The sequence below is a fragment of the Pleurodeles waltl genome, chromosome 2_2 (assembly GCF_031143425.1).
Source record: "Pleurodeles waltl isolate 20211129_DDA chromosome 2_2, aPleWal1.hap1.20221129, whole genome shotgun sequence".
In the NCBI taxonomy this organism is placed as follows: Eukaryota; Metazoa; Chordata; class Amphibia; order Caudata; family Salamandridae; genus Pleurodeles; species Pleurodeles waltl.
In genome coordinates, this window is record NC_090439.1 from 487,389,332 (window position 1) to 487,415,465 (window position 26,134).

Consider the following 26,134-nt stretch of genomic DNA (forward strand, 5'->3'; position numbering starts at 1 on the left):
CTCCTGGAACCCCAATACCCTGGGTACCTAGGTACCATATACTAGGGAATTATAAGGGTGTTCCAGTGTGCCAATCAGAATTGGTAAAAATGGTCACTAGCCTGCAGTGACAATTTTAAAGTCAGATATAGTATGAGCACTGAGGTTCTGATTAGCAGAGTCTCAGTGACACAGTTAGGCACCGCACAGGGAACACATTCAGGCCACAACTATGAGCACTGGGGTCCTAGCTAGCAAGAACAGGCAAAAACAAACTGACACACAAGTAAAAATGGGGGTAACATGCCAGGCAAGATGGTACTTTCCTACACAACCCCCCCCCCCAAACGAGGGACAATAAGGCTAACCTTGCCCAGATGAGTCTTCATTGTCTAAGTGGAAATATCTGAAGAGTCCATCTGCATTGGAGTGGGTACTCCCAGGTCTATGTTCCACTGTATAGTCAATTTCCTGTAGGGAGGTGGACCACCTCAACAATTTAGGGGTTTCACGTTTCATTTGTTTAAGCAATAATAGAGGTTTGTGGTCTGTCTGAACAATAAAGTGAATACCAAACAGGTATGGTCTCAACATTTTCAGTGCCCAAACCACAGCAAAGGCCTCCCTCTCTATGGCAGACCAACGCTTTTCTCTGGGGTCAACCTCCTGCTGATAAAAACAACAGGTTGACCTAGCCCTCAGTGCTAAGCTGTGATAGAACTGCCCCCACACCTAATTCAGAAGCATCAGTCTGGACCATGAATTTCTTGGAGTAACAAGGGCTTTTTAGGACAGGTGCAGAGCACACAGCCTGTTTTGGCTCATCAAAAGCCTTTTGACATCTAGCTGTCCACAGTACCTTTTTAGGCATCTTCTTACTAGTGAGGTCATAAAGAGGAGCTGAAATGGAACCACAGTTCTTAATGAACCGCCTATAGTACCCTGTGAGGCCTAAGAAGGTTCTCACCTGGGTTTGAGTTGTAGGGGGAGCCCATTCCATAAAGGTCTGGATTTTCCCCTGCAGTGGTGCAATCTGTTCCCCACCTACTAGGTGGTCCACATAAACCACTTTCCCCTGCCCTATCTGGTACTTTGAAGCCTTGATAGTGAGGCCTGCCGTTTGCAGGGCCTCCAAAACTTTCCACAGGTGGACCAGGTGGTCATCCCAGGTCGAGCTAAAGACAGCTATATCATCTAGATAGCTGCACTAAAAGCTTCCAAACCTTGCAGGACTTTGTTCAGCAACCTTTGAAAAGTGGCAGGTGCATTTTTCAAACCAAAGGGCATAACAGTGAACTGATAGTGCCCTTCAATGGTGGAAAATGCAGTTTTGGGTTTAGCATCTTCTGATAATTTAATCTGCCAATACCCTGCAGTTAAATCAAAAGTGCTTAGATACTTGGCAGAAACCAGTATATCTCTGAGCTCATATGCCCTGGGTATAGGGTGAGCATCAGTTTTGGTTACTTGATTGAGACCTTGATAGTCAACACTAAACCTCATTTCTCTTTTACCATCTTTACTGTGAGGTTTTGGGACAAGCACCACTGGGCTGCCCATAGGCTCTCTGAAGGCTCAATCACTCCTAGGTCCAGTATTTGCTGTACCTCTTGTTTTATGCGATCTCTGACATGGTCAGAATGCCTATAAATCTTACTTTTGACAGGTAAACTGTCTCCAGTTTTGATTGTGTGCTCACACCAGGTAGTGGTACCTGGTATCAGTGAGAAGAGGTCAGAGAATTGGCCTAGGAGATTAATACAGTTGTCCTTCTGCTCAGCAGTAAGGCAATCTGCAAGCACCACTCCCTCCACTAAGCCATCAGCTTCAGTGGTGGAGAAGAGGTCAGGGAGAGGGTCACTCTCTTCTTCCCGCCCCTCATCAGTTGCCATGGGCAGGGTTAAGTAAGCCCTATCATAGTAAGGTTTCAGGCGATTGACATGGAGCACCCTAAGGGGACTCATGGCAGTGCCCAGGTCTACCAAGTAGGTGACCTAACCCTTCTTTTCAACAATGAGATGGGGTCCACTCCATTTGTCCTGGGGTGCTCTTGGGGCCACACGCTCCAGTACCTACACCTTCTGTCCTGGGTGGTACTGGGTCAGGAAAGCCTTCTGGGCATGCCATTGCTTTTGGAGCTCTTGGCTGGCCTGAAGGTTTTTACTGGCCTTTTTCATGTACTCAGCCATTCTGGATCTTAGGCCAAGTACATAGTCCACAATGACTTGCTTTGGAGCTTTTAAAGGTTGTTCCCAGCCCTCCTTCAAAAGTGCAAGGGGACCTCTTACAGGGTGCCCAAAGAGAAGCTCATAGGTGCTAAAGTCCACTCCTTTTTGGGGTACCCCCCCTATAAGCAAAAAGGAGGCATGGCAACAGGACATCAGATCTCCTTCTGAGTTTTTCATGGAGTCCCATAATCATAACTTTGAGAGTTTTATTAAACCTCTCAACCAGACCATTTGTCTGTGGATGATAAGGAGTAGTGAACTTATAAGTTACACCACACTCCTTCCACCTAGCTTTGAGGTATGCAGACATGAAGTTACTACCTCTGTCTGATACCACTTCCTTAGGGAAACCCACTCTGGAAAAGATTCCCAAGAGGGCTTTTGCCACTGCAGGAGCTGCAGTGGTCCTTAAGGGAATTGCTTCAGGGTACCTAATGGCATGGTCCACTACCACAAGGATAAACCTATTGCCTGAAGCTGTTGGAGGGTCAAGGGGGCCAACTATGTCAACCACTACCCTTTCAAAGGACACCCCAACCACAGGAAGTGGAATTAAGGGGGCCTTAGGTGTGCCACCAGTCTTGCCACTGGCTACGCAGGTCACACAGGAGCGACAAAACTCCTTAGTGTCCTCTGAGATGTGAGGCTAGTGAAACAATGGAACAAGTCTGTCCCAAGTTTTACTCTGGCCCAAATGCCCAGCCAAAAGAATATCATGTGCCAAGGTCAGAAGAAACTCCCTAAACTGCAAAGGGATGACCACTCTCCTGGCAGCTCCAGGTTTAGGATCCCTTGGCTCAGTATAAAGGAGGGTATCTTCCCAATAGACCTTATGGCTATCAGTGATATCCCCATTCTGATGTTTGAAAGCTTGCTGTCTCAAACCCTCTAGTGTGGGGCAGGTCTGCTGTGCTGCACTCACCTCTTCCCTAGCAGGCCCCCATGCACCCAAAAGTTCAGCAGTGTCTGCTGCCAGTTCATCTGGTGTAGGTTCTGCACAGGGAGAGGATTCCTCTTCCTCAAAGGGGAATCTTCTGGAGAGGGAGGGATAGTGGGCAAGGATTTACCCTTTCTACCCCTAGCTTTTGGGAGCACTTGGTCCATTGTTCCATGATCCAAGCTTCCCTATCCTCTTTGCTTCTGGGCCTGAGTTTTGTGAGAGCAAAGATATGCCCTGGAATGCCCAGCATTGCTGCATGAGCCTCCAACTCCACTTCAGCCCAAGCTGATGTCTCCAAATCCTTGTCTAGTAAGCAGTCTACAGGTAAATCAGTGGCTACCGCAGGGTGAACCAGTGTCTCAATCACCATATGACACTGGCTTCTGTATCCCTGTAGGCCTCAACCTCAACACCGTTTATTAGGGGAAGTTGCTTGTACTTACCCATATTAAGGGGACAAGCAACCAAGGTGGCAAAGTCAATAGCACCATCAGAGACTAAAGTATTCTCTGTGGTCTCCTTAACAAGACCAACCCCAACTACACTACCAATTGTGAGCCCAGCTACACCCTCTGATTGGCTATTTGTAGTAGACTTCCCACCACGACTTCTATTACTAGGGGCACTAGAGGATGCAGTTGGGGTTGTGGTAGTGGGAGCCTTGGTGTTTTTCTTTGGGCAGGTGGAATCACTTGCCCAATGGCCTTTACTTTTTCATAAATAGCACCATGGCTTCTTTTGATTGTTAGAAGTGGATTTGGACCCACCTCCCCCAGAGGATTTTTGTGGGCCTGATGAATACTCAGAATGTTTTTTATCTTTGTCCCCACTCTTGTCAGAAGACTTGCCATCCTTCTTCTTGCCATCCTTGTCACCACCTGTATGAACATTTCTGTTCACTCTTGTTGTGACCCATTTGTCTGCCTTCTTTCCCAATTCTTGGGGAGAGGTCAGATCTGAGTCTTCGAAGTACTGATGCAACAAGTCAGACACACAGTTATTAAAAATGTGCTCTCTCAGGATTAGATTATACAGGCTTTCATAGTCAGTCACCTTACTGTCATTTAACCATCCCTCCAATGCCTTTACTGAACAGTCCACAAAGTCTGTCCAATCTTGAGAAGACTATTTTCTGGTATCTCTGAACTTTTTCCTGTATTGTTCAGTGGTTAAGCCAAATCTGTCTAAGAGTGTATCCTTCAAAACTTTGTAGTTGTTGGCATCACTTTCTCTGACAGTAAGGAGCCTATCCCTACCCTTACCAGTGAAAGATAGCCACAAGATGGCAGCCCACTGCCTTGAGGGACCAACTGTATCATACAGGCCCTCTCAAGTGCAGCAAACCACTTGTCAATGTCATCCCCCTCCTTGTAATGGGGGACTATCTTATGCAGGTTCCTAGAATCTAGTTCTCTTACAGGATTACTATCAAGGACACTGCTGCTGCCACCATGGGGAACTAACCCCAACCTCTGCCTTTCTCTCTCTATATCTACAGATTCCCTGCCTAAGGCCAACTGCTGCTGTCTCAGCTTCAGTCTGGCCTCTTCCAACCTCTGCTTTCTGAGTTCCCAGTCTAGGGTGTTATCCTCAGGGTGGGAGGCTTGGGATTTCTGAGACACAAAGGAAATGTGGGAATTGGCAGAAGTGGATCTTTCTCTAACTGGCTGCACTCTAGTTACCTTGCCTTTTGGAGTGAAAGGTGCCCTACTGATGTGTGACACACTTCCACTACCAGCTTCACTAGATGGCCTGTTAGCTGGCAGGTCTTTGGATGAATCCTCCCCAGAGTCCTCAGGGCCCTCCCCCGATTCTTGCTGGGTACCCCCCCCCCCCCCCTACCCCCTGATCCTGGGATGGGCCAGACTGGTTCTGGTCACTTTCTAGGAGAAGGCTAAGGAGATAAACTTTGGTAGGGTTCTTACCAATGCTTAAACCTCTTTCTATGCAGAGACCCCTCAAACCTTTAAAGTTTGAACTACCAAAGGTTGCCTGGACAACTGTGGGAGTAAGCTCTACTTCAGACATAGTTGTTAAGAAAGAGTTTAAGATAGAGAGAAAAAACGTTTTAGAAACTTTTAGAGAAAAGAGAAAAACTTTTCAAACTTTTTAAAACTGTTGAAAACTTTTTAGAAGCTTTTTGAAAGTTTGTAGAAAGAAAGTTAAACTGTTTAGGTTAGCTGTGTATATTTTTAAGTATTTGGTATATGTTTTTCTTATGAAAAGCACCAATGACAAAGTGGTAAAGCAGTTACAAGTACTTATCCCACCGCTTCACCACCAATGTAGGAGGCTGGCCTGGCTTATAGTGGGTACCTGATAGTACTTGCACCTTGTGCCAGGTCTAGTTATCCCTTATTAGTAGATTAGTAGTGTTCTAGCAGCTTAGGCTGGTAGAGGTAGCTATAGCAGAGCAGCTTAGGCTGAACTAGGTGACACGCAAAGCTCCTACTATACCACTTATATCACATGGCACTATGATGGTCATTACAACCCTGGAGGTTGGTGTTAAAGTAGCGGTAAAACCGCCAACAGGCCGGTGGTAAAAAAAATTGAATCACGACCGCGGCGGTAACCGCCAACAGACAGGCGGAAGACAGGGCTCCGCCCACTGTATTACAACAGTCCAATCTGCCACCTTTTCCGGGGCGGATTCACCTCGAACAAAAACACGGCAGAAGCAGGACTTGGAAGGGAAAACGCTCACCTCTACACACCCCACGAGGAATCAGGACACCATGGAACCCGAGCTCCAGATACAGCCAGCCTTTATCTTCCTGCTTCTCTTCCAGGAACAACAAAGAGGGCGGCGAAGACCACGTGAGTACTGCACCTACGACACAGGGGAGGGGGGGGAAAGAGTGACACACAAACACGCAACACCCAACACTCCCACCCCCACCCTCACCCTCTACAACACACATACAAGTACATGTTGATACATTACATAAACAACCCCCAACTCCCCCTGGAAGAATGCAAGGACAAAAGGAAATGAATTGAACGTTTGTAATCTATTCAAAAACAGTAATCAAAAATATATACATTCATATACATATATTTACACTAGAAACAAATATATACACCAAGAATACAAGTCCAAGGTATTCCACCATTGTAGTCCGTGGACCACTGGGCCCAAAATGCATGGGCGAGGCCCACACTCAATACCCGCTCAAAAAGGAGAGAACACTGCAGGGGCATCAGATATAAATACAACAGGCACCTCAGCAGGAAGGAAAGGGGGGGCACCTCAGCCGGATGAGTGCATGACTCCAGATCCACGAGGGGGCTCCATGCCCATTGATGTATCCTGGGGAGTGCAAAGCCACAAACTCTCAAGTCTCTCCAGTGGGTGGGTTGCCCACTGCTGCATCCTGGGGAGAGCAAAGCCACAGTCTCTCAAGTCTCTCCATTGGGTGGGTTGCCCACTGCTTTATCCTGGGGAGTGCAAAGCCACAGTCTCTCAAGTGGTGGTTTGCCCACTGCTTTATCCAGGGGAGTGCAAAGCCACAGTCTCTCAAGTCTCTCAAGTGGGTGGTTTGCCCACAGCTTTATCCTGGGGAGTGCAAAGCCACAGTCTCTCAAGTCTCTCTAGTGGGTGGGTTGCCCAGTGCTTTATCCTGGGGAGTTCAAAGCCACAGTCTCTCAAGTCCCGGAAGTGGGTGTTTGTCCACTGCTTTATCCTGGGGAGTGCAAAGCCACAGTCTCTCAAGTAGATGTCTTTCTCCACTGGTTCAGGAGGGGGCTTTGTGCCCAGAGTGCTTCATCCTGCCAAGGACTGAGGTAGTGGATGCCAATCTCCACTGGTTCTGGAGGGGGCTTTGTGCCCAGAGTGCTTCATCCTGCCAGGGACGGAGGTAGTGGATGCCAATCTCCACTGGTTCTGGAGGGGGATTTGTGCCCAGAGTGCTTCATCCTACCAAGGACTGAGGTCGTGGATGTGAATCTCCACTGGTTCTGGAGGGGACTTTATGCCCAGAGTGCTTCATCCTGCCAAGGACTGAGGTAGCGGATGCCAATCTCCACTGGTTCTGGAGGGGGCTTTGTGCCCAGAGTGCTTCATCCTGCCAAGGACTGAGGTAGTGGATGTGAATCTCCACTGGTTCTGGAGGGGGCTTGTGGTTCTGGAGGGGGCTTTTTGCCCAGAGTGCTTCATCCTGCCAAGGACTGAGGTAGTGGATGCCAATCTCCACTGGTTCTGGAGGGGGCTTTGTGCCCAGAGTGCTTCATCCTGCTCCTGGCGGCCTCAGTAGCGTCAGAATCTTTGGCGCTCCCTGCCTGCGGTGCTTGTTGCGGCTAGGTCCTGGTCAGTGGTGCTGGTGGCGGCGGTGTCCTGTTCAGCGGTGCTGGTAGCGGCGGTGTCCTCTTCAGAGGTGCTGGTGTCGGAGGTGTCCTTGGCAGCAGTGCTGGTGTCGGCGGTGTCCTTGGCAGCGGTGCTTGTGGCGGCGGTGTCCTGTTCAGCAGTGCTTGTGGCTGCGGTGTCCTTGGCAGCGGTGCTTGTGGCGGCAGTGTCTTGGCAGCGGTGCTGGTGGCGGCGGTGTCCTTGGCAGCGGTGCTTGTGGCGGTCTTGTCCACCGTGCAGGTTTTCCCAGACTTGCCTATTTTACTGTGCCCCTTCACCAACTTGGATGGTGGCGCAGCTGTCTCCACACTCCCAACTGTACCCCTGGGAGAGGCTTTGGTGGAAGATTTTTTTCCTCTCTCCCGCCGGTTACTGGCCAAATTTTTGTGCTTTTGAGGTGCTGGACTGTCCGTGCTCTGGCTCCTTGGCACACTGGCTGCCCTGCTGCCTGGCGCACTCCAGAAGCCGGTTACTACTTGCACCACTGTTCCCGCAGATGTTGTGGCTGAGGCGATGGGTTGGGACCTGGAGAGGTGGGCCCTAGGAGACTGAAGGGGTGGGGGAGGTGAGGGGAAGAGGTCAAGATTGGACAGGAAAAGTTTTTGGGACACACTGGGATGGGTAGATGGAGTGGGTTTGGGAGAGGAGGAAGAGGTAGCGGTTGTAGGAGGTGTACGTTTGGTGACTTTGGGTGAAGGTGCATGGGCTGGAGGCTGTCGTGAGGTGGATGGCTGTTGGGTGGGTGTGTGGCTGCGTTTGTGTACCTTGGGAGGTGGTCTCACAGACACACTGGGAGAGGACATGGGATGTGTGAATGGTAGTGGGGGTGGTGACTGCACGTGAGCAGGGTGTAGTGGTGGGTGTGCTGGTGATGGAGGTAGTGGCTGACAATGTAGTGCATGCAGGTGTAAGTGGAGACGAGAATGGGAGGGAGGAGGGAGATGAGGAGGAGGGGGACACAGTGGACGCAGTGGCTTTTGGTATGTCTGCATGTGTATGATGCTTGCGTGAGTGCCTGTGGGATGTGTGGTGCTTATGTTTGCCTGAGCTTCCCTTGTGTGTTGACGTGTGTGCATGCTGGTCTGATGGTGTGCTTGGGATAGGCTGGGGTACAAGGGTTTGGGTCTGACTGAAGGAAGTTGGAGGGGGGAGGCTAGAGACAGGGACAATGGCTGCCATCAGTGCTGAGGCCAGAGTCTGAAAAGCTTGCTGTTGGGCTGCCTGACCAGAATGAATACCCTCCAGGTATACATTGGTCTGTTGCAACTGCCTCTCTACACCCTGGATGGAATTCTAAATGGTAGACTGCCCAACAGTGAGGGACCTGAGGAGTTCAATGGCCTTCTCACTAAGGGCAGCAGGGCTGACTGGGGCAGGGCTGAGGTGCCTGGGGCGAAGGAGATGCCCACCCTCCTGGGTGAGCAGCCATGGGGCAAATGCTGAGGGGCTGCTGGGAGGGCGGTGCTGGTAGGGGGGGTGGTGGCTGTACCTGTAGATGCGGGGGGCACAGAGGGGCCCGCCACCGCAAGGGAGCTCCCGTCAGAGGAGGAGTCCATGTCGCTGTTCTCAGCTCCTGTCCCTGCCGTGGAGCTCCCCTCGCCCTCCGTCCCACTGGTGAATTCTGACTCCGTTGTGTCGCCCTCCAGGGCCATGTGGGATGCAGCTCCCTCTTGCTCCGGTGCCACTGCTCCTCCACCTGATGATGCTAATGCACACAAGCACAGGGAGACCACAAAAAGTGGGGGGAGACAGAAGAAAGACATGTTGAGTGCATCCAATACCGCAACCATTGGCGGACAGACACAGAAGCCCACTGCACTACGCCGTGCACTTGGAGTTCCCTAATCAATCACAGGGACATGGGTTACAAGGCTATGCCCGATTGCTGCACACATGGAAGTCACAGGAGCCTGACTAGGTGTAGTTGGCTCTGTACACAGGTGGGGTGGGGTGCCACAGGGCCTGCTTTAAGAAGGGACCTTGCCTACTAAATTCACCCTGGCCTAGGGGAACCCACAGCCCACCTCCCCCACCCAGACACCTACAATGTGCGCTGAATCAGCTGAATGAGAGTGTTCTCACCCCCTTGTGGCTGCTGTGATGTCCTCAAGCGCCCATCCAACTCCGGGTACGCCTCCGCCAGGATCCAGAACATCAGGGGGGTCATGGTGCGACAGGCACCCCTCCCACGTTGGGAGGCCATCCCCAGCTGGGCCTACGCCGTCTTCTTGCTCCAGCGGCGAATGTCCTCCCATCTTTTTCGGCAGTGGGTGCTCCGTCTGTGGTACACCCCCAGGGTCCGGACTTCTTTGGCGATGGCACGCCAAATATCCTTCTTCTGGTGGGTGCTGACCTACATGAATAGTACAGGGGAAAAGGAGAAGATATAACAGTCATTGGCCTGCATCCCTACCCTTGTCATGATGCACATGCACTCACCATCGTTTCATGCACACCTCATTCTCCCCCCCATCTTTCATCCACACCACTCCAAACAGGCATTGCCCATACAGCATGCTCACAGTGCACTCACCTGTTTGTCTGGAGGACCGTAGAGTAGCGTCTACTAAGGGAGGACCCCATCCACTAGTTTATCCAACTCCTCCATGCTGAAGGCAGGGGGACTTTCCCCAGACACACGAGCCATTGTCTCTTCCAGACTGAGGTCACAGCAGCACTTGCAGTGTAGGTCCTCTCCTGTCGAAGATCAGGTATCAAGTGATTGAACAGACAGAGAATGGCGGTGACGTCCGCGGCGGTGCGTACCGTCACTGCCGGCGTACATCATCATTGGCTCCTGGGACCAATAGGGTCCAATGTTAACAAATGTAGGATTACGCCGCGGTCTTCGACCGCCTACGGCGACGGTGTACAACACCAGCGCAGTTACCTTATATCCCCTTGTCCCATATTACAGGACAGGCAGCCACCATTTCATGGTGCCACATGGCATTATTTGTGACTGCGTCACACATATCTGGGCCTTGCTTAAACACTAATACAGCCATATGTCGATTTAAAAACATTTTCCGATTAAGTTGTGTTTACATACCTCAGTGTTGGTTGACTCTCTGCTCTCTGTTCTCCTCCATAGAGAACGTCCGCTGGGGCAGGTGAGGAGATGGCGGCATCCTCTGGTGTACAGACCGCTGGTGGACCTGTCGACAATGGAGGAGCGACATGTAATTATCACCTATAGACTTGATCGTACCACAATCCTGGAACTGTGTGCCCAGTTGGAGCCAGACCTGATGTCAGCTATCCGCCATCCCACAGGAATCCCCCCTCTAGTGCAGGTGCTGTCAGTACTCCATTTCCTGACAAGTGGGTCTTTTCAGACGACAGTGGCCATAGCATCAGGGATGTCCCAGCCTATTTTCTCCAGAGTGTTGTCTGCCCTGCTGAAACACATGCGCAGCTACATCGTTTTCCCTCAGGTGAAGGATTTGCCTACAGTGAAAAGTGACTTCTATGCCCTGGGACATATCCCCAACATCATAGGAGCCATTGATGGGACACATGTGGCCTTGGTACCCCCTGCAGGAGTGAACGGGTGTACCAAAACCGGAAGAGTTACCATTCTATGAATGTGCAGATGGTGTGTTTGGCAGACCAGTACATCTCCCATGTGAATGCCAAATTTCCTGGCTCAGTACATGACGCTTACATTCTGCGGAATAGCAGCATCCCTTATGTGATGGGGCAACTCCAAAGGCACAGTGTGTAGCTATTAGGTGAGGACATGGACCCAATACAGTGTGACTAGGTGTCTGGGTCTGGGGATGTCCCTAAGGGTTAGTGTGTGTCTAACAGTTGTCCCTCGACATTTGCAGGTGACTCTGGTTACCCCAACCTGTCATGGCTACTGACCCAGTGAGGAATCCCTGGACAAGGGCAGAGGAACGTTACAATGAGGCCCATGGGCAGAGTAGGAGGATTATAGAGAGGACCTTCGGCTTCATGAAGGCAAGGTTCCGGTGCCTCCATATGACAGGTGGTTCCCTATTCTACTCACCAAAGAAGGTGTGGCAGATCATTGTGGCCTGCTGTATGCTTCACAACTTGGCTTTGCGATGACAGGTGCCTTTTCTGCAGGAGGATGGTCCAGATGGAGGTGTTGTGGCAGCTGTGGAGCCTGTGGACAGTGAAGATGAGGAAGCAGAAGAAGAGGACATAGACAACAGGAACACAGTGATCAAACAATACTTCCAGTGAGACACAGGTAAGAAGACACCACTGCCTACTATATCAGATTTAATTCTTCTACCTCTCATCTGTTTGTCATTTTCACCCAGTGTATGGACACTGAGTTGTCAATTTCCCTTTCGATTTCACAGATGTGTGTCACACTGTGTGACCTCTGCTATTTTACCTCATGGACTAGAGCTGTGTGACATAGGTATGTTGACATTACATTGGATATAGCATTTTGCCACTGTTATTGCTAATACACATTTTCGAAAGCACAGACTGACTCTAGATTGTTTTGTGATTTAAGGGTGTTTATTGAAGTGCAAAATAGTGGAGGGGGTTGTAAAATGGTCAGGGTTGATGGTGGAGGAATGTCCATGGCAGAGTCCAGTCTATTAGTCTCACAAGTGCATTGTCCAAAGGGGCATAGGAAGTGGAGCTGGGGTAGTTGATGGATGGACAGGGTGACAAGGTGGGACAGAAGGATGACATTTAGGGTTGTCTCATTTCTTGGCGGGGGTCCTGGCATTGTTCTCTGTCTTTGTCCTGGATCTCAGGGACCGCTTGTGGGGTGGATCTCCATCTGCAGGGGGTGGGGTGCCGGTGTTGTGTCCTTGTGGCGGTGCCTCCTGTCCACTAGCACCGGCAGAGGTGGTGGGCAGTTCATCGTCCAGGCTAGTGTCAGGGGGCCCTTGTTGTGCCACAGTGTCCCTCCTGGTGTTGAAGAGTTCCTTCAGCACCCCTACAATGGTGCCCAGGGTGGAATTGATGGATTTGAGTTCCTCCCTGAACCCTAAATACTGTTCCTCCTGCAGCCGCTGGGTCTCCTGAAACTTGGCCAGTACCATTGCCATCGTCTCCTGGGAATGGTGGTAGGCTCCCATGATGTTGAAGAGGGCCTCGTGGAGAGTGGGTTCCCTGGGCCTGTCCTCCCCCTGTCACACAGCAGCCCTCCCAGTTCCCCTGTTTCCCTGGGCCTCTGTCCCCTGAACCGTGTGCCCTCTGCCACTGCACCCAGGTCCCTGGTGTTGTTGGGGTGGTGGGTTAGCCTCGGTTCCCTGTGTGGTGGACACACTGCTGCTTGACGTGTCCTGGGGACAGAGGTATGGGCCTGCTGGGTCGGTGCTGTGCTGGTGTTTCCAGAGGGGGGAGGCTTTGTTGTGGCTTGTGCCAGTGTGAGGGGAACCAACTGTCCCGAGGTCCCAGATGGGCCGGGCTGGTCATCTAGATCCAGCTGGACAGAGCTGCTGTCATCACTGTGGGCCTCTTCTGTGGGGGGAGTGGACATGTCTGGACCCTCCTGTCCGGTGAAATTGGGTAGGGGTCCTGCAGGGGTGTAAAAACATGATCATTGCATCTGTGTGTGCCATGGTGTGCAATGGGTGGGTGACCCAGTAGCCCAGTGCTTCCATTCTTGTGTGGGACCTTGTGTGATAATGGTTTAGGGGGGTGTATGGGTATGTGCAGTGGACATGCTTTGGTGATGGGTGTCCATGCTTTGGTGTTACATGCAGGGTTTGAGTTTGGTATGTGTGGTTTGTGATATTGGAACATATGTGAGGAGTTGGAGTGATGGGGGTGAGGGCGAGGGTGGGGGTATGGGATAGCATGCAGGTGGGTGGGGGATGAAGTAGTTAAAGGTTTGACTTACCAGAGTCCATTCCTCCAGCTACTCCTGCGAGGCCCTCAGGATGCAGAATAGCCAAGACCTGCTCCCCCCATGTAGTGAGTTCTGGGGGAGGAGGTGGGGGTCCACCACCAGTCCTCTGAACAGCAATCTGGTGTCTTGAGACCACGGAATGCACCTTCCCCCGTAGGTCGTTCCACCTCTTCCTGATGTCATCCCTAGTTCTTGGGTGCTGTCCCACTGCATTGACCCTGTCCACGATTCTTCGCTATAGCTCCATCTTCCTAGCTATGGTGGTGTGCTGCACCTGTGATCCGAATAGCTGTAGCTCTACCCGGATGATTTCCTCCACCATGACCCTGAGCTCCTCCACAGAAAACCTGGGGTGTCTTTGTGGTGCCATGGGGTGGTGTGGGTGATGTGTGGGGTGGTGTGTGTTGTGATGTGTGGGGTGATATTTAGAGGTGAGTTGTGTGAGGTGTGTGGATGTTGTGTGAGTGATGGTGTTGAGTGCCTGTGGATGCTATTGTTCTTTCTGGTGGTGTCTCTCTCTGGCCTTCTGTCGCAATTGTTGTCGTATGGGTTTGTGGGTGATGTGGGTGTGTGTTTTATAGTGTATTGAGTGTGTGGGAGTGGTGTGTGTATGTGTATCAGGTGTGTGTATTTTGATTTGTCCAATGTGGTACTGTTTTGTATATGTGTGTGTATATTGAGTGCAGCGGTGTGTACCGCCAATGGAATACTGTGATTGAAAGACCGCCACGTGGATTCGTGGGTCGTGATAGTGTGGGCATATTCCTGTTGGCGTGACAGTGGAAGTTTTGTTATCGCCAGTTTATCACTGACCTTTGGTGTGGCGGACTTGTGTGGGTGTCTAGATTTTGGCAGATTCTGAGCTGTGGGTCATAATGGCAGTGGCGGTATTCTGCAGCCGCAGCAGTGTGTTGGCAGTCTTCTGCACGGCGGTAAGCGCCTTTTACCGCCAATATTGTATTGACCCCCATATCATAAGAATCACAATACTCAGAGTTACTAAAAATAAAGGTACTTTATTTTAGTGACAATGTGCAAAAAATATCTCAGAGGATATACTCCCATAGGAGGTAAGTAAAATACACAAAATATACACACATACCAAAATCAGGTAAGTAAACAGTTAGAAAAGTACTGCAAACTGTAGAATACAATAGGATGCAATAGGCCTAGGGGCAACACAAACCATATACTAAGAAAGTGGAATGCAAACCACTTAGGGACCCCAGGCTTAGTGTAGTGTGTAGAGGGTCGCTGGGAGTGTAAAAAAACACTAAGGGTGTCCAAGGTACCCCAAGACCCAGAAAAGTAGGAGTAAAGTTACCCTACTTCACCCAGAAACACACTGAAGTCGTGATAGGAGATTCTGCAAAGACCTCATTGGACTGCAAAGCACTGAAGGCAGATTCCTAGACCTGAGGACCTGTAAAGGAAGGGGACCAAGTCCAAGAGTCACGAAAGTGTCCAGGGGGGGTAGGAGCCCACTAAACCCCGGATGAAGGTGCAAAATGGCTGCCTCTGGGTGGAAGAAGCTGAAGATTCTGCAACAACGGAAGATGCCAGGAAGTTCTCCTTTGCAAAAAAGATGTCCCATGGCGTTGTGGAGGACGCGGATTTGTTTCTATGCAGAAAGACTGCAAACAAGCCTTGCTATCTGCAAAGATCGCTGTTAAAGAAAAAGGGTGCTGCCTGGGGCCAGGAAGGACCAGGAGGTCGCCACTTGGACGAGGAGACAGAGGGGGCACTCAGCAACACAGAGAGCCCATGCAGATGTAGGCAGCACCTGCAGAAGTACTTGAACACAGGTTAAATAAAACTGAGCATGGCGGTGATCTCAAATCCACAAAAGAGGGTCCCACGAAGCCGGTGATCAACTGAGCGAGTTGAGCATTGCAGGACGGAGTGCTGGGGACCTGGGCTGTGCTGTGCATAAAGGATTCCTTGCAAAAGTGCACAGAAGCCCTAGCAGCTGCAGTTCACGCAGTACACAGGATTACCTTCTGGCGTGGGGAGGCAAAGCCTGTCTGTGGGTTGGCAGCAGCGGTAGCTGTAGTGAAAACCCCAGAGACCTGTTTTGGCAGTACCCGGGGTCCATGTTGGAGCCCTGGGGATGCATGGGATGGGCACCCCAATACCATATTTGGCATGGGTGGACAATTCCATGATCTTAGACATGGTACATTGCCATATGCGGAGTTATCATTGTGAAGCTACATATAGGTATTGACCTATATGTAGTGCACGTGTGTAATGACGTCCCCGCACTCACAAAGTCCGGGGATATTGCCCCCACACTTTGTAACTTTGCACCTAACCTTCACCAAGTGAGAGTTAAACATATAGGTGACTTATATGTTACTTAAGTGCAGTGTAAAATGGCTGTGAAATAACGTGGACGTTATTTCACTCAGGCTGCAGTGGCAGTCCTGTGTAAGAATTGTTTGAGCTCCCTATGGGTGGCAAAAGAAATGCTGCAGGCCATAGGGATCTCATAGAAACCCAATACCCTGGGTACTTATGTATCATATACTAGGGAATTTTAAGGGTGTTCCAGTGTGCCAATCAGAATTGGTAAAAATGGTCACTAGCCTGCAGTGACAGTTTTAAAGTCAGAGAGAGCATACGCACTGAAGTTCTGATTAGCAGAGCCTCAGTGACACAGTTAGGCACCACACAGGGAGCACATTCAGGCCACAACTATGAGCACTGGGGTCCTGGCTAGCAGGATCCCAGTGAGATAGGCAAAAACAAACTGACATACAAGTACAATGGGGGTAACATGCCAGGCAACATTGTACTTTCCTACAGCCCCCTCCAGAACCAGTGGAGAAGTCACCCACTAGAGAGACTGTGGCTTTGCACTCCCCAGGACCAAGCAGTGGGCAAACCACCCATTTGAGAGACTGTGGCCTTGTACTCCCCAGGAAAACCCAGTGGGCAACCCACCCACTTGAGAGACTGTGGCTTTGCACTCCCCAGGACCAAGCAGTGGGCAAACCACCCACTTGAGAGACTGTGGCTTTGCACGCCTCAGGAACAATCAGTGGGCAAACCACCCACTTGAGAGACTGTGGCCTTGCACAGTGGAGACAGTGGATGTTGGCATGTCTGATTCTGGATGATGTTTGTGTGAGTGCCTGTGGGATGATGTGTGGTGCTCGTGTTTGCCTGAGCCACTCCTGTGTGTTGTCTTGGGTGCATGCTGGTCTGAATGCGTGCTTGTTATAGGCTGGGGTTGAGGGGAATGGGACTGGGTTGAGGAAGTTGGAGGAGGGAGGCTAGAGACAGGGACAATGGCTGCCATCAGGGAGAAGGCCAGAGTCTGGAATGATTTCTGTTGGGCCACCACGCTAGAGGGAATGCCCTCAAGGAATGCATTTGTTTCTTGCAAATGCCCTGCCAGCCCCTGAATGGCATTCACAATGGTTGACTGCCCAACAGAGATGGATCCCTGGAGGTCAATAGACTCCTCACTCAGGGCAGCAGGGCTGACTTGGGCAGTTCCTGAGGTGCCTGGGGCAAAGGAGATGCTCACCATCCTGGGTGAGTGGGCAGAGGAAACACGCTGAGGGGCTTCTGGGACGGCGGTGCTGGTATGGTGGCTGTACCTGTAGTTGGGGTGGCCACAGAGGTGTCCGCCACCACCAGGGAGCTTCCATTGGAGGAGGTATCACTGTCTGAACTGTCCCCTCCAGACTCCGCCGTGGTGCTCCCCTTGCCCTCTGTCCCACTGGTGCCCTCACTGTCATTGGATTCGGCCTCCAGGTCCATATGGGATTCAACTCCTTCCATCACCGGTGCCTCTGCTACTCTGCCAGATGATGGTAATGCACATAAGGGCAGGGTGAGAAAACAAAAAGGAGGGGAAGAGACAGAGGATACACTTGGTCAATGCCAGCAACAACACCACTGTTGGCGTACACAACACACAGGGGACAGCCCTAAGCACTAGGCGATGCACTACCAGTCACAATGCTAGTCACCAGGCCATGGAGAATAATGCCTAACGCCAATAGCAGCATACCTGAGACCTACAGAACCCTGCCCAGTAGTAGATGCCCACTAGCATGTTTGGGGGTGGAGTGCAACAGTCTCTGCCAAACATGAAACCTACCCTGCAAGGTTCGACCTGGCCTAGGGGCACCTTTCTAGCATTGTTACCCCCACCTTTGGCCTGTTTGTGAGTAGATGTCAGGGTGTTTTTACTGCCTCCCTGGGATCCTGCTAGCCAGGACCCCGGTGCTCATAGTGAAAACCCTATTTGTCATTGTGTTTTATATGTCTCACTGGGACCCTGCTAGCCAGGACCCCAGTGCTCATTGGTTGTGGCCTGTATGTGTATCCCTGTGTAGTGCCTAACTGTGTCACTGTGGCTCTGCTAATCAAAACCTCAGTGCTTATGCTCTCTCTGCCTTTAAAATTGTCACGGCAGGCTAGTGACCATTTTCACCAATTCTAATTGGCACACTGAAACATCCTTATAATTCCCTAGTATATGGTACCTAGGTACCCAGGGTACTGGGGTTCCAGGAGATCCCTATGGGCTGCAGCATTTCTTTTGCCACCCATAGGGAGCTCAGACCAATATTACACAGGACTGCCACTGTAGCCTGAGTGAAATAACATCCACTTTATTTCACAGCCATTTTACTCTGCACTTAAGTAACTTATAAGTCACCTATATGTCTAACCCTCACTTGGTGAAGGTTAGGTGCAAAGTTACTAAGTGTGAGGGTACCCTGGCACTAGCCAAGGTGCCCCCACATAGTTCAGGACAATTTCCCCAGAAATTGTGAGTGCAGGGACACCATTACAAACGTGCACTATATATAGGTCAATACATATATGTAGCTTCACAATGATAACTCCGATATGGCCAAGTAACATGTCTAAGATCATGGAATTGTCCCCCCATGCCAAATCTGGTATTGGGGTGCCAATGCCATGCATCCCCAGGGCTCCAGCATGGACCTCGGGTACTGCCAAACCAGCTCTCTGGGGTTTTAACTGCAGCTACCACTGCTGCCAACCCACAGACAGGCCTCTGCCCTCCTGGGGTCTGGGCAGCCCAGTCCCAGGAAGGCAGAACAAAGGATTTTCTCTGAGAGAGGGTGTTACACCCTCTCCCTTCAGAAATAGGAGTTAAGGGCTGGGGAGGAGTAGCCTCCCCCAGCCTCTGGAAATGCTTTGAAGGGGACAGATGGTGCCCTCCTTGCATAAGCCAGTCTACACCGGTTCAGGGATCCCCCAACCCCTGCTCTGGTGTGAAACTGGACAAAGGAAAGGGGAGTGACCACTCTCCTGTCCATCACCACCCCAGGGGTGGTGCCCAGAGTTCCTCCAGTGTGTCCCAGACCTCTGCCATTTTGAATCCAGAGGTGTGAGGGCACAATGGAGGCCTCTGAGTGGCCAGTGCCAGCAGGTGATGTCAGAGTCCCCTCCTGATAGGTGCTTACCTGGCTAGGTGGCCAATCCTCCTCTGAGGGCTATTTAGGTTCTCTCGTGTGGGCTTCTCTTCAGATAACGAATGCAAGAGCTCACCAAAGTTCCTCTTCATGTCCCTCTTTGACTTCTGCCAAGGATCGACCACTGGCTGCTCCAGGACGCCTGCAAAACTGCAACAAAGTAGCAAGAAGACTACCAGCGACATTGTGGCACCTAATCCTGCCAGCTTTGTCGACTGTTTTCTGGTGGTGCATGCCTGGGGTCTGTCTTCCTTCACCCTGCACTGGAAGCCAAGAAGAAATCTCCAGTGGGTCGACGGAATCTTCCCCCTGCTAACGCAGGCACCAAACTTCTGCTTCACCGGTCCTCTGAATCCCCTCTCATTGTGACAAGCATGGTCCCTGGAACACAGGAGCTGAATCCAAGTGACCCCGACAGTCCAGTGGTCCATCTGTCCAAATTTGGTGGAGGAAGCCCTTGCCTCCCCTCGCCAGACAGTAGTCCTGTGTACTGCCTGAACTGCAGCTGCCAGGGCTTCTGTTCATTTTTGCAAGGAATCCTGTGTGCACAGCCTAGCCCAGGTCCCTAGCACTCCGTCCTGCATTGCTGAACTTGATGAGCTGACCACCGGCTTCGTGCGACCCTCCTTTGTAGTGTTGAGATGACCGCCATGCTCAGCTTTCTTGAACCCATGTTCAAGTACTTCTGCGGGTGCTCCCTTCTTCTGTGTGGGCTCTCTGTATTACTGAGGGCCCCCTCTGTCTTCTTTTCCAAGTGGCGGCCTCCTGGTCCTTCCTGGGCCCGGGCAGCACCCATTTTCTTCTATCACAAACTTTGCAGCTAACAAGGCTTGTTTACAGTCTTTCTGCAAGGAAAGAACTCTGCGTCTTCCAGCATTCCTTGAGACATCTTCTGTGCAAAGGAGAAGTTCCTGGCATCTTCTGTTGTTGCAGAATTTTCAGCTTCTTCCACCCAGAGGCAGCCATTTTGCACCTTCATCCGGGGTTTAGTGAGCTCCTGCCCCTCCGGGACACTTTCGTAACTCTTGGACTTGGACACCTTCCTTTACAGGTCCTCAGGTCCAGGAATCCGTCTTCAGTGCTTTGCAGTCAGTTGTGGTCTTTGCAGAATCTCCTATCACGACTTTAGTGTGTTTCTGGGGAAGTAGGGTCACTTTACTCCTAGTTTTCAGGGTCTTGGGATGGGGTATCTTGGACACCCTTAATGTTTTCTTTCACTCCCAGTGACCCTCTACACACTACACTAGGCCTGGGGTCCCTAAGTGGTTCGCATTCTACTTTCTTAGTATATGGTTTGTGTTGCCCCAGGCCTATTGCATCCTATTGTATTCTACAGTGTTTGCAGTTCTTTTCTAACTGTTTACTTACCTGATTTTGGTTTGTGTGTATATTTCGTGTATTTTACTTACCTCCTAAAGGAGTATATCCTCTGAGATATTTTTGGCACTTTGTCACTTAAAAAAAGTACCTTTATTTATAGTAACTCTGAGTATTGTGATTCTTATGATATAGTGCTATATGATATAAGTGGTATAGGAGGAGCTTTGCATGTCTGCTAGTTCAGCCTAGGCTGCTCTGTTATAGATACCTCTAACAGCCTAAGCTGCTAGAACACTACTAATCTACTAATAAGGGATAACTGGACCTGGCACAAGGTGTAAGTACCATCAGGTACCCACTATAAGCCAGGCCAGCCTCCTACAATCCCCCACCCAGATAACACCCAACCACGCGCAATTTGCAGATTTGGAAGCTGTACTCACCCCCTTGTGGCTGCTGTGATGCCCTCAAGCGCCCATCCAACTCCAGATAGGCCACCACCAGTATGCGGAACATCAAGGGGGTCATGGTTCGAAGGGCACCTCTTCCTAGTTGGGAGGCCATCCCCAGCAAGGCCTCCGCCGTCTTCCTTGCCCAGTGTCTCAGGTCCTCCCACTGTTTGCGACAGTGGATGCTCCGCCTGTCGTACACCCCCAGGGTCCACACATCCTTGGCAATGGCACGCCATATATCCTTTTTCTGATGGGCGCTGATCTGCGGACAAATAAACATAGAATAATGCTATCAGTCATACCGACAGGCCTGTTATGCTGATGGCCCACCATATCCCTCCCATCCTCTTTCCCACATACATTGCCCACTGTACATGCAGCACGCTGCCCAGGACCCCTCAACTACCCCCCCTTACACGAGGCCTTCACACACAGCACTCCATGCATTCATGCCTCATGCATCGTGTACACAGTGTACTCACCTGTTGGTCTAGAGGCCCATAGAGCAATGGGTACTTGGGTAGGACCCCATCCACCAGTCTCTCCAACTCCTCTGAAGTGAAGGCTGGGGCCCTTTCCCAAGAGACTCGAGCCATGGTCGCTTCGAGACACAGGTCACAGCAGCACTTGCAGTGTAGGCCCTCTCCTGTTGAAGTTCAGGTAGCAAGTGAATGAACAGATCGAAAATGGCGGTCACGTCTGCGACGGTGCCTACCGTAACTGCCAGCGTACATCACCATTAGCTACTGAAATCCTTAGGGCCCAAAGATAACCAATGAGAAGTTGCACGGCAGTTCTTGACCACTTCCCGCAACGGGGCACAACGTCAGTGGAATTGCCTCATTTCCACATGTCACTCCACACAACATAGGCGTCCGCCATTTCAGGGTGGGGTAGGCCATGGCACCTAACTGCATCATAGCCGACATAAGCACATTTTGGAATTAACATAAACATACTGTTTCTGTCACAACATGAAATGCATTGTACAATGAGGATCTGTTGTAAACTGACCAGTTGCTCATCGTTTTTCCCCCTAGAGTACAACCAATGAGGATGAATAGGAGATGGAGACATCCCACAGTGTACAGGCCCCTGGTGGGCTTGGCAACAATGGAGGACAGGCACATTATCCTCACCTACAGACTTGATAGGGCCACAATCCAATAGCTGCGTGCCAAATTGGAGCCAGACCTGATCTCAGCTATCTGTCAGCCCACTGGGATTCCCCCTCTTGTGCAAGTCCTATCAGTCCTACATTTCTTGGCAAGTGACTCCTTCCACGAGACAGTGGCCATGGCAGCAGGGATGTCACAGCCAATGTTCTCAAACGTGCTGACCAGAGTGTTGTCTGCCCTGATGAAACACATGCACAGTTACATTGTTTCCCCCCAGGTGGAGGATTTGACCACAGTGAAGGCTGACTTCTATGCAATGGGACATGTCCCCAACATCATTGGTGCAATTGATGGGATGCATATAGCATTTGTTCCCCCTTGGTGAAATAAACAGGTCTTTAGAAATCGAAGATGTTATCACTCAATGAATGTGTAGATGGTGTGTTTGGAGGACCAGTACATCTCCCATGTCAATGCTAAGTATCCTGTGTCTGTGCACAATGTCTTTATCCTGAGGATTAGCAGCATCCCATATGTGATGGCTCAAATCCAGAGGCACCCGGTGTTGCTAATAGGTGAGCCCATGGTCCCCACCCAGTGTCTGTTGGTATATGGGTGTGGGGTTGGCCCTAAGGGTGAGTGTGTGGTATCCCTCAATATTTGAAGGTGACTCTGGTTACCCCAACCTCTCATGGCTACTTACCCTAGTGAGGATTGCTAGGACAAGGGCAGAGGAACGCTACAATGAGGCACATGGGGGTAGAAGAAGAATTATTGAGTGCACCTTTGTCCTCCTGAAGGCCAGGTTCAGGTGCCTCCACCTGACAGGTGGATCCCTGTGCTACTCACCCAAGAAGGTGTGCCAGATCATCGTGGCATGTTGCATGTTGCACAACCTGGGCTTGAGACGCCAGGTGCCTTTTCTGCCAGAGGATGGGGCTGGAGATGGGCGTGTGGCAGCTGTGGAGCCTGTGGACAGTGGCAAAGAGGAGAATGAGGATATGGAGAACAGAACAACTATCATACTTCCAGTGACACACAGGTAAGACACTGTAAGTTCACCTTCCATTGCAGTTTTGTGTAGTTATGTTTCTCTAGGCAGGCTGTTGTTCCCACTACTCTGGCCCCCACTGTACCCTTTGACATGCCTATTCACAGATCTTTTTGCCGTACCCTGGCTCCTGGTGTATTGACTGTAGCATATTACAGGCCACACCTATGTATACATAACTGTACAGTCTAATTGTAATGTCTACAGATTGTTAAACACATACATCATAAAATCATTTGACAAACTCCATACTTGTATTTTTTAAGAGGGTGTTTATTTCAGTGCTGAGAAGTCAATGGGGATATGCAGTGCGCTGGGGTGATGATGGAGGAAACTCCAGGACAGAGTTCAGTCTATTTGGATGACAGGTTCATTGTCCAAGGGGGCATATGAAGTGGAGCAATATCAGTTCAAGGTGGATAGGGTGACAGAATGGGACACAAGGGTGACAATCAGGGGAGTCTTATTTCCTGGCGGGGGTCTTGGTAATGTTCTCTGGTTTCTGCCTGGATCGCAGGGACCCTTTGTGTGGTGGTTCTCCTTCTGCAGGGGGTAGGGTGCTGGTGGCCTGTTGTTCCTGTGGCGGGATTTCAGTCCACTAGTGTTGGTGAAGGTGTAGGGCTGTTCATCGGTGTGGCTAGTGTCAGGGACCGGGTGGTGTGCCACTGCCTCCCTCATGGTGTTGGCCATTTCGGCCTGCAACCCTGCAATGGTGACCAGGGTGTTGTGGATGTCACTCAGGTCCTCCCTGATCCCCAGGTACTGTCCCTCCTGTAGCCGCTGGGTCTCCTGCAACTTGGCCAGTATCTGGCCCATCGTCTCCTGGAAATGGTGGTATGCTCCCTGGATGTTGGTGAGTGCCTCGTGGAGAGTCAGTTCTCTAGGCCAGTCCTCCCCCTGTCTCACAGCAGTCCTCCCAGCTTCCCTGTTAGCCTGTATCTCTGTCCCCTAAACCGTGTGCCCACTGACCCCAGGTCTCTTATCGTCCTGTGTTTGTGGGGTTGCCTGGTTTCCCTGTAGTGGTGGACACACTGCTGATTGACGTGTCCTGGGGACAGAGATATGGGCCCGCTGGGTGGGTGCTGTGCTGGTGTTTCCTGAGGGGGGAGGCTCTGTGATGGTATGGGACTGTGGCTGGGTAACCAACTGTCGAGAGGTCACTGATGGGCCAGGTATGTCATCCTGATCCGGGCGTGCAGAGCTGCTGTCATCACTGTGGGCCTCCTCTGTTGGGGGACTGGATGTTGCTAGCACCTCCTCTCCGGTGACGTTGTGTGGGGGACCTTTGGGGATGTACATGCAGTGTTATAGTTTCTGTGTGTCATCTTGTGCATTGGTATGTTGCCCTCTATGGTTGATATTGCCATGGCAGATTGGCCTTAGTCAGAGTTGTTATTTGGTTGGCTAGCTGATTGTCTCTAGTGTGCATGCAGTGGTGATGGTTGTCCATGCAGGTCTGTGAGTGGTGTCCATGCATTGATATATCATGCAGGGCTTGGCATTGGAGTGAGTTGTGATGGTGGGGTGTGTGGGTAGTGGTGGAGTGATGGGAGTGAGGGTGGGGGTATGTGATGGCATGCAGGTAGGGGGGGTGAAAGTAGTAAAGATCTGTCTTACCAGAGTCCAGTCCTCCAGCATTGGACAATCCAAACTACACACACCTGACACTCATACACACACCACACCAATACACTTCCACCACTATAAAACACACACCACCCACACACCACCCACATCCCTTTACGACTACAAAATAATTTACAACTGAGAGGGAGAAACACCAAGAGCACCCACAGAACCAGAGCCACAGAACACCATCACCCATACACCATCCACGCACCTCACAGCACACACCCTAAACCATCACCCCACACACCCTCACAAACACCACTCACACTACACCCATGGCACCACAAAGACACCCCAGGTTTTCTGAGGAGGAGCTAAGGGTCATGGTGGAGGAAATCATCCGGGAAGAGCCAAAGCTATTCGGATCATAGGTGCAGCAGACGTCCATTGCAAGAAAGATGGAGCTATGGAGGAGAATCGTCGACAGGGTCTTTGCCGTGGGACAGCGTCCAATAGCCAGGGATGACATCAGGAAGAGGTAGGTTGACCTACGGGGGAAGGTGCGTTCCGCGGTATCAAGACACCAAGTAGCTGTACCTCTGTACTGGCGGTGGACCCCCACCTCCTCCCCCACAACTAACAACATGAGGGGAGCAGGTCTTCGTGATCATGCATCCTGAGGATTTTGCAGGAGTAGCAGGGGGACTGGACTCCGGTAAGGCACATTTTTTACTACTGAATCCCCCCTACCTGCATGCCATCACATACCCCACCCCGTACCCTCACTCTCATCACTCCATCACCTCACATCCACCCCACCATCACAACCCACACATCCCAATACCAAGCCCTGCATGCAACCACAATGCATGGTCACCCATCACCACAGCATGCCCAGTAGAGAGACTCAGCCAGCCCACACAATCAGCAAGTACACAAGGCCAATGCGACAGGGAAACCACAATTCTATAAGGGAAACACACCCACTGCACAAGATGGCACACACAGATGTAATAACAATACATTAGCATCCCAACAGGACGCCTACCCAACGTCACCGGACAGGAGGTGACGACAGCAGCTCTGCACGCCTGGATCATGATGAACAACCTGGCCCATCAGGGACCTCTGGACAGTCGGTTACCCTGCCACAGTCCCAAACCACCACAGACCCCCCCCCCTCAGGAAACACCAGCACAGCACCCAACCAGCGGGCCCATGCCACTGTCCCCAGGACACGTCAATCAGCAGTGTGTCCACCACTACAGGGACCCCAGGCAACCCCACTAACCCAGGACGATCAGGGACCTGGGTCAATGGCAGTGGGCACACGGTTAAGGGGACAGAGGCACAGGACAACAGGGAAGGTGAGAGGACTGCTGTGCGACAGGGGGAGGACTGTTCAAGGGAACCAACCCTCCACGAGGCACTCTCAAACATCATGGGAGCATACCACCATTCCCAGGAGACCATGGGCACGGTACTGGCCAAGTTTCAGGAGACCCAGCTGCTGCAGGAGAGACAGTACCTGGGGATCAGGGAGGACCTCACAAAAATCTACAATATCCTGGTCATCATAGCAGGGGTGCTGGCTGACATGGACAAGACCATGAGGGAGGCAGTGGCACAACAAAGGGCCCCTAACACTAACCAAACCGAGGAACAGCCTTCCACCTCCGCTGGCGCTAGTGGACAGGAGGCCCCGCCACAGGACCAACAGGCCACCAGCACCCCACCCCCTGCAGAAGGAGAACCACCCCGCAAATAGTCCCTGCGATCCAGGCAGAAGACAGAGAACATTGCCAAGACCCCGCCA